General features: G+C 43.8%; 1 protein-coding gene and 1 long non-coding RNA gene across 3 annotated transcripts in view; one reads left to right on the plus strand and one right to left on the minus strand.

Moving 5' to 3' along the window:
• Nucleotides 1-12957, plus strand: part of LOC141276370 (uncharacterized) — a 151214-nt gene that overhangs the window by 133761 nt on the left and 4496 nt on the right. The window contains exon 1 of one of the 2 annotated variants that reach the window (XR_012325847.1): nt 4124-4393. The exons of the other annotated variant lie outside the window; for it this stretch is intronic. This is a non-coding gene — a long non-coding RNA (uncharacterized lncRNA). Of the gene's footprint in view, nt 1-4123; nt 4394-12957 lie in introns of those variants that run through there. 2 annotated transcript variants of the gene reach the window in all.
• CRIPT (CXXC repeat containing interactor of PDZ3 domain) overlaps nt 1-12957 on the minus strand; it is a 108189-nt gene that overhangs the window by 32782 nt on the left and 62450 nt on the right. The gene's annotated exons all lie outside the window — the stretch shown is intronic.

The raw sequence follows: 12957 nt of genomic DNA on the forward strand, positions 1-12957 counted from the left end.
TGTTCTCAACTCTCAAGAGAATTATGCAAATACAAGATTATTAAAATTAAACTAAGCATCTGACATTAAGATTCCCAAATTTGCATACTGCTTTCTAGAGCTGCTAGCTTACCAACATCTTCCCAGTCCAACACTTTAAAAAGTTAAAATTGCATGACCTTGTAAAGAAACAATTAAAAGCAAGGGAAAGAAAGCATGTGAATTACTTATTAATCTTCTAGAATAAAAGCCAGTAGCAAACTGTAATAATACAGTCCAGTCTAAATGTTAAATTGGAAGTAAGCCACTGCTATGGATGGAGAGACCTGAAGAAAGGATCTTCAGCAGATGGAGAAGCTGCTACAAGAATTTCAAGGTGCAGTTTGAGAATTTCCAGCAAAACTACTAACTGGTATAACACCATCGAACGCATACATACCTTTTAAAATAAAAGATAACTGCCAAGGTCCACCTTTTGGTTGGAATGCCGAAAGAAAATGTCAGAAATCACCTCGTGACTCCAATACCCCGGCCTCTCAAAGTTCAGAACCAAGCAAGTTGTGTGCTTAAACTGTTTCTGAGCATCCTTTTTTAAATGCAACTCCCTCTCCAGAAAGTCATTTCGCTTCAGCTGCTTGAATCCCCAAATCCCAGCACCAAAGAATCTTAGGACCCCAAGTAGTTGCAGAGGGTCTTCCAGCGCCCGCCTGCGCATCCCTTTCCACCTCGGGTTAAACTCCGGAGGTGCTCCAGTCACTTCCCCCATCCAAGCTCCCCAGTTCCCTCTATCATCTCCGGATGAACCTCTCTTCTCGTCGACCTTGAGGACCCCCGGATCGGAGCCTTAGAGCCCCAAGTGACTTGGCGGGTGCCCCCTCCCCTGCAACGCGCGCAAATGCCCCACAGTCTCCGGTGACCTCCCCCCCGATTCACCACGACCCAGATCACGAACGCCCTCCGGCTAGCCCGGAGCGACCCCCTTCCTCTTAGGGGCCCTACGTTCCTCCAACCAGAAAAACAATTCAACGAAATGCATCAAGAGCCCACTGAGCGCAAGCTCCCACTACGCGCCGCACGGTCTGCACGGGGCTCGCGGCCCGGGTCCGCCGTCCCCCGCCCGTCGTCCTCTTCTCGGCCAGAGGGCCGGCGCTGCCTCCGCCCGGGGTGTGGAGGCGCCGGCCGGAGGCGGACTGCGCCGGGCGCAAGCACCGGGGGCCGAAGAGGCGGCCGCTAACGGCTGTGCGGGGGCCAGGGAGCACTCAAGGGCCGGGCCACCGGGGACACTCACCGGTCGGGGCGCGCGGGGCGGCCTCATCCAGGGGCACCTGCGGCCAGGCAGGACGGGCCCGGACGGCGCAGTCACCGAGAGGGCGAGTCCGCCCGCCCGCCCGCCGGTCCCGTCCCGTTCCCTCCGACTGCCCGAGCGGGCGCAGTCTCGCTTCCTCCGGACGGAGTCCGGAGACCCCAGCTCCGCCGGATGCCCCCGCCAAGCCCCCACCCCTTTCCCCGGCCACCTCCCCCTCTTCACCCTTTTCCCCTCCCCCCCTCCCCCAACCCCCACCGGAATGGAAAATACCTCCTGGGGCGGGGGGCGGCGGGGGCACGCCTCTCTGAAGGGCAGCCTACCGTGACCAATAGCAGACGGGGCTCTGGAGGGGCGGGATTCCTAACGGCCAATCCGAAGGCGTGTGGGTGAGGGCCGAAGGAGGGAGGCAGGGAGCGAGAGCGGGGAGGCCCGGGAGTCAGGGAGGTCCGGCCGCTCGGGTGCGCGCTGTGCGCGGCTGCCATTTTGGAGTCAGGCAGCTGCGACGGCGGCCGGGTCCGGCCCGGGGGAAAGGGAGGAGCCAGTCAGGTGGGAGAGAGGGGGTCACGTGGGCTTGAGAGGCGGGATAAGGCGGGCTGCGGCCGGAGGGGAGGGGTTGGCGGCGGCGAGTCACGGGGGCTGAAGAGGGTCACGTGGTCGGAGAAGGTCCAGAGGTGGGCTTGGGGGCGGAAGGTCAACCTTGAGGAGGGAGAAGCAGGAAAGCTTTGTCCCTGGTTTCAACTCTGTTAGGGAAAAGGAAAGGAAAAATGTTGAATGGAGGGCGTGAGTGCCCGGTCGGAAACTGTGAATGAGTCTCCCTAGCTCCCTCCAGCAAGGAGCCTCCCTGTTACTAAATTCCAAGATCCACGGGAACCAGGGCACTTCGTTTAATTCAAGCATTCCCATCCCCACTCCCAGCTGTCACAAACGTGACTCAATGATCAGATGGAGGAGTGTCTCCCACTTTTTGCTTGCACTTTGTATGGAAGGGCCCCCGCCCTAGAAATGGCTGAAAGAATAAAAGCGTAGTTGAGGCATTGTGCAGACGCCAGGACAGGCCATCTGGCCTTACAGAAGCCTTGTCGTCATTCACAAATTTACCCAACACTTCTGTGTTAGACATACCCCTGATCGTATTACAACGCCTCCAGACAGAACAAAACAAAGTTGACTATGAGACCCTGTCTAGTTCTCATCCTTATTTCAATTCATGCTTCCAGTACAGGCTAAATTATACTCCTTACTAACCCACTGAAAGTGCTTCTCTTAAGGCTACCAGTGACATCCATATGATCGAGTTCAAGGATCACTTTTTCGTTCTTATATGATCTCTTTTGCAGTTGATTCTATGGACTACATCCTTTTTCTCCTCCCCAACGTACCCCTCACCCCAGTTTACCTAAGACCATAAACCCTCAGATTGTATTTCTCTTCAGTTAACCTTTATAAATCGGTTCTGTGTTGGCTTTTTAAGAGAGTCCCAGGATCTGATCCTCAGTTGGTGCACAGTCATTCTACTGCACACTAGGTGGTCTAACCATTTTGATGGCTGAGTGTACCTTTAATGAGATCCCGATCTGCATACCTAAGTGCTTTTGGATATCTCCCTCCACGTGAATCTAATCTTGACATATCCAAATCAGAACTCAAATACCTACTAAGAAGACCGCAAACCTGCTCCTTCCCATCTGTTCTTTATCTTCTTTGATAACATTACCATTCATTCACTTAAGCACACCAGAATCTGCGAGCAGTCCTCCAGGCTACTCCCTCACAGCTGTAACACTTCCCTACCCCTTTGAACTTCATCATGCTGATTATATTTACTAAATGCCTTTTGTCTCAATTTCTACAGCCACTGCCTCACCTGGGCCATTTATTCATTAACCCAGTATTTACTAAGCATTTTACAATGTGCCAGGCATTTTTTGAGGTGCTCAGGATATAGTGGTAAACAAAAGGGACAAAGTTCCTGAGTAGGGTGAGACAAAGCATATATGAGTAAAGTAGCAAATAAATAATTCAGGGATGATACCCCAGTGCTCATAGCAGCACTATTTACAATAGCCAGGACATGAAAGCAACCTAAATGTCCATCAACAGAGGAATGGATAAAGAAAATGTGGTACTATATACAACGGAATATTACTCAGCCATAAAGAGGAACGAAATTGGGTCATTTGTAGAGACGTGGATGGACCTAGAGAATATCGTACAGAGTGAAGTCAGAGAAAAACAAATATCATATATTAACGCATATTTGTGGAATCTAGAAAAATGGTACAGATGATCTTAATTTGCAAAGCAGAAATAAAGACACAGATGTAGAGAACAAATGTATGGATACCAAGGGGGTAAGGGGGTGGTGGTGGGAGGAATCGGGAGATTGGGATTGACACATACCCATTATTGATATTATATATAAAATAGATAACTAATGAGAACATACTGTATAGCACAGGGAACTCTACTTAGTGCACTGTGGTGACCTAAATGGGAAGGAAATCCAAAAAAGAGGTGATTTTTGTATATGTATAGCTGATTCACTTTGCTGTACAGAAGAAACTAACACAACATTGTAAAACAACTATACTTCAATAAAAATTTTAAAAATAAAATAAATAAGCTATATTTCTTAAGGAAAAAAATAATTCAGGGGTGATATGTGCTATAAAGATCTCCCCCCACCCCAGAAAAACAGGGAAACCGGCAAGAACCTCCCGAAGTTGTTGCCCAGCTCTTCACCTCAATCTCCCCCGCCCCGCTCCCCCATGCCCCTCGGCCTCCCCACCCTGCTCAACACCTTCTCATCCTTTCCTCTTATTCTTGAAGAAAAGATAGCCCTGATCCTTTCAACTGGAGTGATTTTCTTTCCTTTCATCTGCCAGGACTTCCCCCTATCTATATGTTACAGCTGCCTTAATACAAATCCCCCAACTAGGAGATAAGCTACTTTGAGGGCAGGGATCACACCTTATACATTTTTATGCCTCCACAGGGCCTTGGCTCAGAATAGGTGCTCACAAAATGCATGTTGAAATGAACTGGTGAATCCCCTGACCCCTGAATCAGGCTGCCACAGAAGCATCTCCAGCTCAATCAGAGTGGAAGGTCAGTGAGCTCATCTATTAGAGTGTAGAGGCAGTTATGCCTCATGGCAGGGGGCAGGGTAATAATGAATGAGATTACCTCTGTTGGTCCCTTCCAGGCCTGGGATTCCATGATGCTGTGCCCCATGTCGCGCAGGAGTTGCATCATAAGCACTACTTTACTTGACAGTGCCCAGTACATGTGGGCAATTTAAAAGTATTCTTTGTTTCTGATGACGAGCTTCAAACCCAGAGCACTCTGGGTGAATTGCCAGGAGAGGCTCTGCAGGAGAAGGATTGCAGTTGCCACTTGACTCTATTTCCAGGCCCTTGGGTATTGCACCCCAACAGGGAATGAGATGATGCCAGTTCCGTCATAGTCATCGTAATTAAATCCAAGTTCTGGCAAAGGGCGGTGCGTAATTATGAAGTATTATTATGGTTTTTATCATTATTAGGCACCCAGCTGCCCAGCCCAGAAAACCACAGTAGTAAAACACAGAGAAGCCAAGCTCCTCTCCCAGCTGGCATGAATCAATACCAGGTGTATTGGCACACAGTCCTGCAGCTCTGCTCATCAAAATGAAACCTTCTGTCCCCTCTTTTTGGCAAGATAAAATTTTAAATGAATGAAAAGAGGAAATGTAAAGAAAGACCTTGCCACCACCTCTAAATGGAGTTCCTTTTTTCCATGTCCCCTGAATGATCTCTTCTCATCTACATATTTATTGTGTAAATCTTTTTCAACTTTATCCTTGACCTGCCAGCTTTCTAAACATCATTCTACAATGTCTCCAGAGGATGTATTAGTTAGGGTGGGAGTACAGAGTGCAGAAAAGAGTGCTTTTACTTTCAAGAAACTTATAATACAGACTAAATAATTCAGCAAATATAGTCAGGCTTGACAAGGCATCTGCCTTTTATTGAGCGCCTACTCAATGCCATACTTGGCATTTTCACATATGCTAACTGACTTGATCCACACCACCCTGCAAGGTGGGTTTTATTGTCCTTATTTTCTTCCAGGTCTCAAAGACTTAGTGACAGAACTGAGATTCTAACATAAATATGCAAATTTGGTGACTGTATACTCATGGTAGATGTGTCCACACTGGGAGATGAATATAGGTATCAGATACCACCTCCTTCTGTCAAATTAAAAATGGTTTTTTGAACAAAACAGATTTTAAGCTGAGCATTGAAAGGACAATTCAGAAGTGATGCTGAGGGAATGGTGCCAAACAAGGAGGCCAAATTGGCCATAAGCCTAAAATCAATCAATAAGGAGAAAGATTTCTTGTTCAGCGATGAGTCATATTATATTCTTCAAGTACATTTATTATCTCAGTTCTTCCAAATGAGGAAGTCAACCCAGGTGGTACAAGGGTGGGCTGAGGATGGAGGAGGGTGGTTTGGGGAGGGAATAAGTTTTCGAATGGAGAACTCCCAAATGGCCCATAAACTGGCACATTGGGCACTGGCTTCTGAAACAACTGGAACCATGGCAGCTTTCTCTGCTGCTTATCAGTTGTTTTTAACTGATGTATGTAGAACAATTTCTCATTCTCTTATTTTTTCTAAAACAATTGATTAACACATTTTTAAAAACTATTTAGCACTATGTTGTACAAGGCAGTTCACTTCTATTTTTAGTGGGTTTTTTTTCAAGGAGTTTAAGATTCAATAAAATGAACCTGTTTAAAGTGTACAGTTTGATCTGTTTTGAGACACATATACCCTTGTAACCACTACTGTAATCATGAAATAGAAAATTTACATCACCCCCAAAAAGTTCCCTTGTGCCCTTTTTGCAGTTGGAATTTTAATACAACTTATATTTTGGTTACTCTAAATCTAGATTTCCAGCTTCAACCTTGCTTTCAAATTCTAGGCCCATACTTTTAGCTACCTATTTGACATATCTACCTGGATACTACACACAGGTACCTCAAATCAAACAGGACGAAAAGATAAAGCAAGTGCTTTATCTTAGCTACAAGAAAACCCCCATCTCCTACTTCCAATTCCCTTCTCAAATCATTTTTCTGTATTCTTCAATTTGGCTGAGGTAGTCGTCATCTACTGAGTCATATAAGCTAGAAAATTTAAAAAATAATCTTCACTCTTCCCTCTCTTCAACCTCCCAAAAAAGTGATTCTACGTCACACAAACATTTTGTAATCAGTCCTTTCCATTTCCAGTATCCTCATTCAGACACATCTCCCTTGCATGATAACATAAAATCTCCTGACTAGCTTCTTCATGATCCAATTCATTCGACCTGCCACTCTAATTTTCTTTCGAAAACCCAGATCTGACTCTTTAAAACCTCTACGTTCAGAGACTGCCCAACTGCATACAAAGTGGCACTGAAAATCTTTCACCGTACGGTCCCAACCTCCCCTCCTGGATTCCTCTGCTCCCTGCCACATAAAGCATGCTATACATTTTCATCTTTCTGTGCATTTTCTCAGATCTCTGTCTGAAATGTGCCTCTTCCTCCACTGGGAAACTCCTCCAACTTTCACAGCCCCATTTATATGACTTTCCTCGGTAAAGTCTTCTCAGACCTCTCCAGATAAAAATAGTCTTTCTGTTTGTTACACTTGACCTCCCACAGCATGCTGCACATACATTTATCACACTGAACAGACAGAGTGGTGAAATAGAACAGGAGAGCTGAGTCAGAAGATCTGGGTCTAACTTAAAAATCTCATTCACCACTTGCTGTGCATCTGAGGCAAGTCACATAACCTCTCTGAACCTCAGTTATTTAATCTATAAAATTGGGATAACACATAATAATAACCCCCTCATAAGACTCTTCTGGTGATTAAATGAAATAATTATAAATGTGAATGTGATTTGCACTATACAGATATTAGAGCTATAATAACAAAGCTGAATCTTCTGATATATTGTGAGCTCCTTGAGTGCAAAACCAGCATCTGGTTATCTTTATATCCCTTCTACCTAACATAATGCTCAGACCTGCCTGTTGCCTAGACTGGTTTATGACATAAGTTACCATTTCTTGCAGAATCATATTCTCTCCGTTTACTCTCTTAGCCTACTTTGTACAATATAAAAGCCAATCATGACATCCTCATTTCTTTTTATAATTGTTTATTGCCTTTATAATTAAATAGTTTCATCAAAAGGTCTCTGAGGAAATGGAATATATAGTCTATCCATGATTAATTTTAAATGCCTTTGTTTTTATTCAACAAAAACTTTTTAGAGCCATTAAATGCCGGCCCTGTTCTAGGCACTGGTCATCCAGAGGCTAACAAGAGCCTTCACAGAACTTACATTAGAGTGGGGACGGTAAGCACAAACCAACAAATGAAGATGTTAATCTGTAGAGTCAAAGGCGCTACAGATAGAACAATGTTGAGGGTGGGGCTGATGGAACAGGAGTGGTCAGAGAAAGCCTCCCTGAGAAAGTGGCCTTTGAGCATCAGTAATGAGGAGACAATCCTACAGAAGGAAGGAGGAATAGCCTTCCAGGCAGAGGGAAGAGCACAGACAGAGGCCCTGAGACAGGAGAAGGCAAAGTAGATGTGAGGAACTGAAAGAAGGCCGACATGGTGTGGAAGAAGGGAGGGGTAGTGGAAGGAGGTGAAGTCAAAGAAGCAGACAGGGCTTGGAAGGGCAGGGTAAAGAGTTTAAATTGTATTCTAATTGTAATAGAAAGCTCTGAAGGATTTTAAGCAGGAGTATGATATGATTTGATTGTTTTTTAAAAGGATCTCCCTAACTACATATGGAGAATGTGTTCTGGGGGCAATGGGAGAGAGGATCAGAAAGTGGCCTAGTGATTTTGGTCCAGACTAGAGATGGTGGTGGTCTGGATTAGGGTGGTAGCCTGAAGATTGTAAAGAGTAGTAGGTTTGGGTGTATGTTTGGCAGATAGAATTGACCGGTCTAACTGATGGATTTAGTGACAGTGAGTAAGGGAAAGACATTAAAGATCACTCTTAGGATTAGGAGCTAAGCAGTGAGGTGGATAAAAGTTCAGTTTACTGAGTTGACACAGTGCCTACGGAGGCGCTGTGTTAGGCTCTGAGAATACAAAGCCCACTAAGACACAGTACTTGCTCTCAAAAAACCCAGGCTAGTGGGGAGGTCTGCCTCCTACCCCGGTGATTTCTGTGGGATGTTTTAAGCACAATGTCAGAGCTCTGCACAGAGAGTGTCAGGAAGGAGCCCCTAGTCTCCACTGAGAGTGTCAGGAAGGAGCTCCCATGTCCCCTGCATTGGCCCCTAGTCTAGTCCAGCTAAGTGAACCAGGACGCCTACTCTCTTGGGAAGATAACGGGCACTTTCTTGGCTTTTGTGAATATGTGCAGCAATCCACATTCTAGATAAAACTTTAATTTAACTCTTTATGTATAACTTTCCATAGTTGTCAGCAGCATCTTCCAGGATCTTGGATTTTTTTTTTTAAGAGAAGAGGAAGGAAGGATATGGAAAAACAGCCAGTAGGTTAAAGATGCTGGACAGAAGCAAGGTGCTCAGCTAACAGGAATGGGAATCAGTATGGTCTGAGCTTCTGCTGTACCCACCTACTCGTACCAGGCCAATAGTAGACCTTTGGTTGACGATGAATTCAGATTTCTTCTTCTTTTTATTGTAATTGTAACTGGAACTTTTATGAGGTTACCATATGACTCCTGAACGACTTTTCTCAAGCTTTTTTCTTTCTGGTATTTATTTAATTTTTAATATTTGACCGGCTGATATATTCACATGTTTCAAAAATCAAAACAAAATTAAAAGGTATATGGTGAAAAGTCTCCCTCCCACCTTGCTTCTTCCACCCCATTCTCCATGCCCACCCACCCTCATAGGTCAAGATAACTATTTATATTGTTTTCCCATGTGTCCTTACAGTGTTTCTTCACACAAATACAAGCAATTCTTCTTTCTTCTCTTCCTCCCTTCTTACACAAGAGGTGGCATATTATATCTCCTGATCTGCATCTTGCTTTCCCTCTGACAATGTCTCTTGGAGATCTTTCATATCAGTACTAAGAGAGCATCCTCATTCTTTTACACAGCTGCATAGCATTACACTACAGTTTATTTAACCATTCCCCTATTGATGAACACTTGGGCTGTTTACAATCTTTGCTATTTGTTACAAACAATGCTGTGATGAATAACCTGACACGTATGTCTGCAGCTTTATCCGTAGGATAAATCCCCAGAAGTCTCCCAAACACTTTAATAAAATCTTCTAAAGGAATATTCTAAGGTGGTATGACTAGATTTCCAAAGTAGAACCTTAGCTTTCCAAGGATTAACTCTCACGTTCCATTAAGAATAGTTCCTCATTCGTTGGCCTGTAAATTATATCCTTGTATTTTTTCCAAAAAGGAATTTTTTAAAATAAATTTATTTATTTGTTTATTTTTGGCTGCATTGGGTCTTCATTGCTGTGCACGGGCTTTCTCTAGTTGCGGCGAGCGGGGGCTACTCTTTGTTGCGGTGCGGGGGCTTCTCACTGCAGTGGCTTCTTGTTGCGGAGCACGGGCTCTAGGTGCGCGGGCTTCAGTAGTTGTGGCTCGCAGGCTCTAGAGCGCAGGCTCAATAGTTGTGGTGCATGGGCTTAGCTGCTCTGTGGCATGTGGGGTCTTCCCGGACCAGGGCTCGAACCTGTGTCCCCTGCACTGGCGGTCGGATTCTTAACCACTGTGCCACTAGGGAAGCCCCAAAAAGGAAATTTTTTAAATATTTAATCTTTCTCCTGCAACCAGTAATAGCTGGCATAATGTTTTAAAAAAGAAGAAAAAAGAGAATAAAATTCAGCTTGATTATGCCCCAGTTAATGAATTTTAAGCTCTAGAAAATACTTGAGTTTTCTTAATTCAACCTATAGAAGCATCTCTAGAATGAAGTCTCAGATGGAATTGATGGGTTTGGAGTTGAGAACTTGTAAGGTATGCACTGCCCCAAACAGCTCTAGTGCTACCCTAGCCCCAGGGTCAAATATCCTTCAGCCATTTTTTATTAGCACCCCTTTATATTTCTCTTTGTAATTCTTCAGTTTTCCATAGTTGCTTTTGGAAAATAGGTTTAATGCCTTGGTGAAATGGGTAGACTTCGGTAAATGTGCTTTATAACTGAGCCATGTAAAGTAAGTATCCTGTCTTTACACTAGCCACCACCCATACTTTTTCTTATTTATTAGATTCCAGATACATGAGACCAGGATGGAAGAATCCTAGGGCACTTAATTTACATGAACTATTTAGGAGAGCATATACAGATGTAGAAATATGTACAAGTAACGTGTCAGTGAGAGCTGCCACTTAAAAAATATATGTATACATCTTAAGAAGATAGCCCGTCCATATTACTATCATTATTAGAAAATAAAATTATCTTTCCACATAGAACTTCTCTTTGGTTCCATTTTATGTGTGGGGAGGTTTGTTAATTTGCTTGTTCGTTTTAATTGTAGCATGAAAGGAAGTATTTAAAAACAAACCATGAGGGACTTCCATGGTGGTGCAGTGGTTAAGAATCCACCTGCCAATGCAGGGGACATGGGTTCGAGCCCTGGTCCAGGAAGATCCCACATGCCACAGAGCAACTAAGCCCGTGGGCTATGATTACTGAGCCTGCACTCTAGAGCCTGCGAGCCACAACTACTGAGCCCGTGTGCCACAACTACTGAAGCCTGCACACCTAGAGCCCATGCTCCGCGACCAGAGAAGCCACCGCAATGAGAAGCCCGCATACTGCAACTAAGAGTAGCCCCCACTCGCCGCAACTAGAGAAAGGGTGTAGCAACTAGAGAAGGCGTGTAGCAACGAAGACCCAACACAGCCAAAAATAAATAAATAAATAAATTTATTAAAAGAAAAAAAACCCCATGAAATTGACAAGTTTCAGCCAACAGCCATCTAGAAAGCTTTCCTTAGCTCTAAAGCTCTCTTTGTCAGAAATCACAAAATCTACAAATTGTAGAACTAGAAGTGTACAATATCTCTGAAGAGTATCTAGCCCCAGCTCTAACTGAAACTATCTTCAATTTTTAAATGTCTCACGTGAGGATTCTACAGTCTCTCTTTTGGCCATTACGCCCCCCCCCCCTTTTTTTGTTTTTAAATTAATTAATTTTTAAATTCCTTCTCATATATTTTGGTTTCTCTATTTGCAATATTTATCCTTCAAGTTTTCATTAAGCACTAACTCTTCTATGTGAACATTAGGAAATGTCAATCTTACATTCTCCTTTTTTCTCTTCAGTTGGTAAGACTTGGACTCTGTCTTTAGGAGATAGCCAGAATTCCTGCTTAAGTGAGGAATAATACTCGATAAAATTATTTGTGCATCTGGTCCCTGAGTATTTGTAGAGAACATCAGTTCTACTGACCATACTCTAATTTTGTTCTGGGGACTCTGGACCTCCATACTCTCAGGGCTTGGGGAAAATAGCAATATCTCTACCCCCATGCCTCAGGGGTGAAACATGTGACCTTGGTCTCGGTCATCAGTATATCCTATTCCCCTGGTCACAGTGATCCATTCTAGATCTACTAGAAAAGTTGGCTCTGGATTTGAACCTAGAGGTAAGTAGCAGCTTGCATCCATATTGGGTTCACGAGGTGAGAGATTGCCCAAGAATGGAGTCAATGTTGAAGATGCTGAATTGAGAAATGGAGAGAGAGAAACCAAGTCCTACGTCATACTGTTTGAGCCCTGGATCAAGCTTCACCTGAACCAGATACTCTAAATTATTCAGTTACACGAGCCAGTAAATTTACCTTTTTGACTAAACTACTTTGGATTATGTTTTTCACCTCTGGAGAGCAAAGGATTTTTAGTTGATGCAACATCTTCAAACAAAATTAGACAAATTAAACTCATGTTGTTCCCACGGTTTGCCAAATTACATGATTTCCCCAGCTAATACACAGACTCCTTTCTTCTTGCATCTAGAGTGAATCTACCCTTGCCGCATACCTGTCTAGACACCAAACCAGAATTCTCTTCCCCTTCCCCTAAAGACTCCTCCAGTTCTATGTTTAAACCCAGCCCACTGGTGAAGTTAAAGAAAGAAGGGAACAGATGGCAACCTGATTCATATTCCTCTTATAGGGAATTAAGCCAATTTATTTTGGGGGTCAGTTCCAGTTCAGTTTCAGCCATGAATGAGAGTTGTTTGAATCCATTTCTGGTTTAGGCCTGTAATCATCTGCAGTAATCCAAAGTCCTTCACAAGGAGAAAATACTTGGGGGAGTTAAAATTTTGTTCCAGTTTGACAGAACTATGTAACGTAGAATCAAGTTGCACCCGTCTTGTTAGGCATTTTGTGCTAAAAGAGGTAGCATATGGGCAGGAGAGGGAGGTGATTAATAGTATACTTAATACGAAAATAATCAGCCTAGACTGCATCCGTAATAAGCTGTGTCATAAAATCTACTCTTTGGATTTGCTTTTAATGTTTCTAATCCACATGAGAGCATATTTTGAAATATCGTATAGTATCCACCCAATCACTAAAAGATAGGTTGAAACATACTTGGAAAATTTTGCCTCTTTTAGAGGAGCAAGTGTCTTGTAGGTGAAAC

Source organism: Tursiops truncatus, chromosome 14 (genome assembly GCF_011762595.2).
Source record: "Tursiops truncatus isolate mTurTru1 chromosome 14, mTurTru1.mat.Y, whole genome shotgun sequence".
Taxonomy (NCBI): Eukaryota; Metazoa; Chordata; class Mammalia; order Artiodactyla; family Delphinidae; genus Tursiops; species Tursiops truncatus.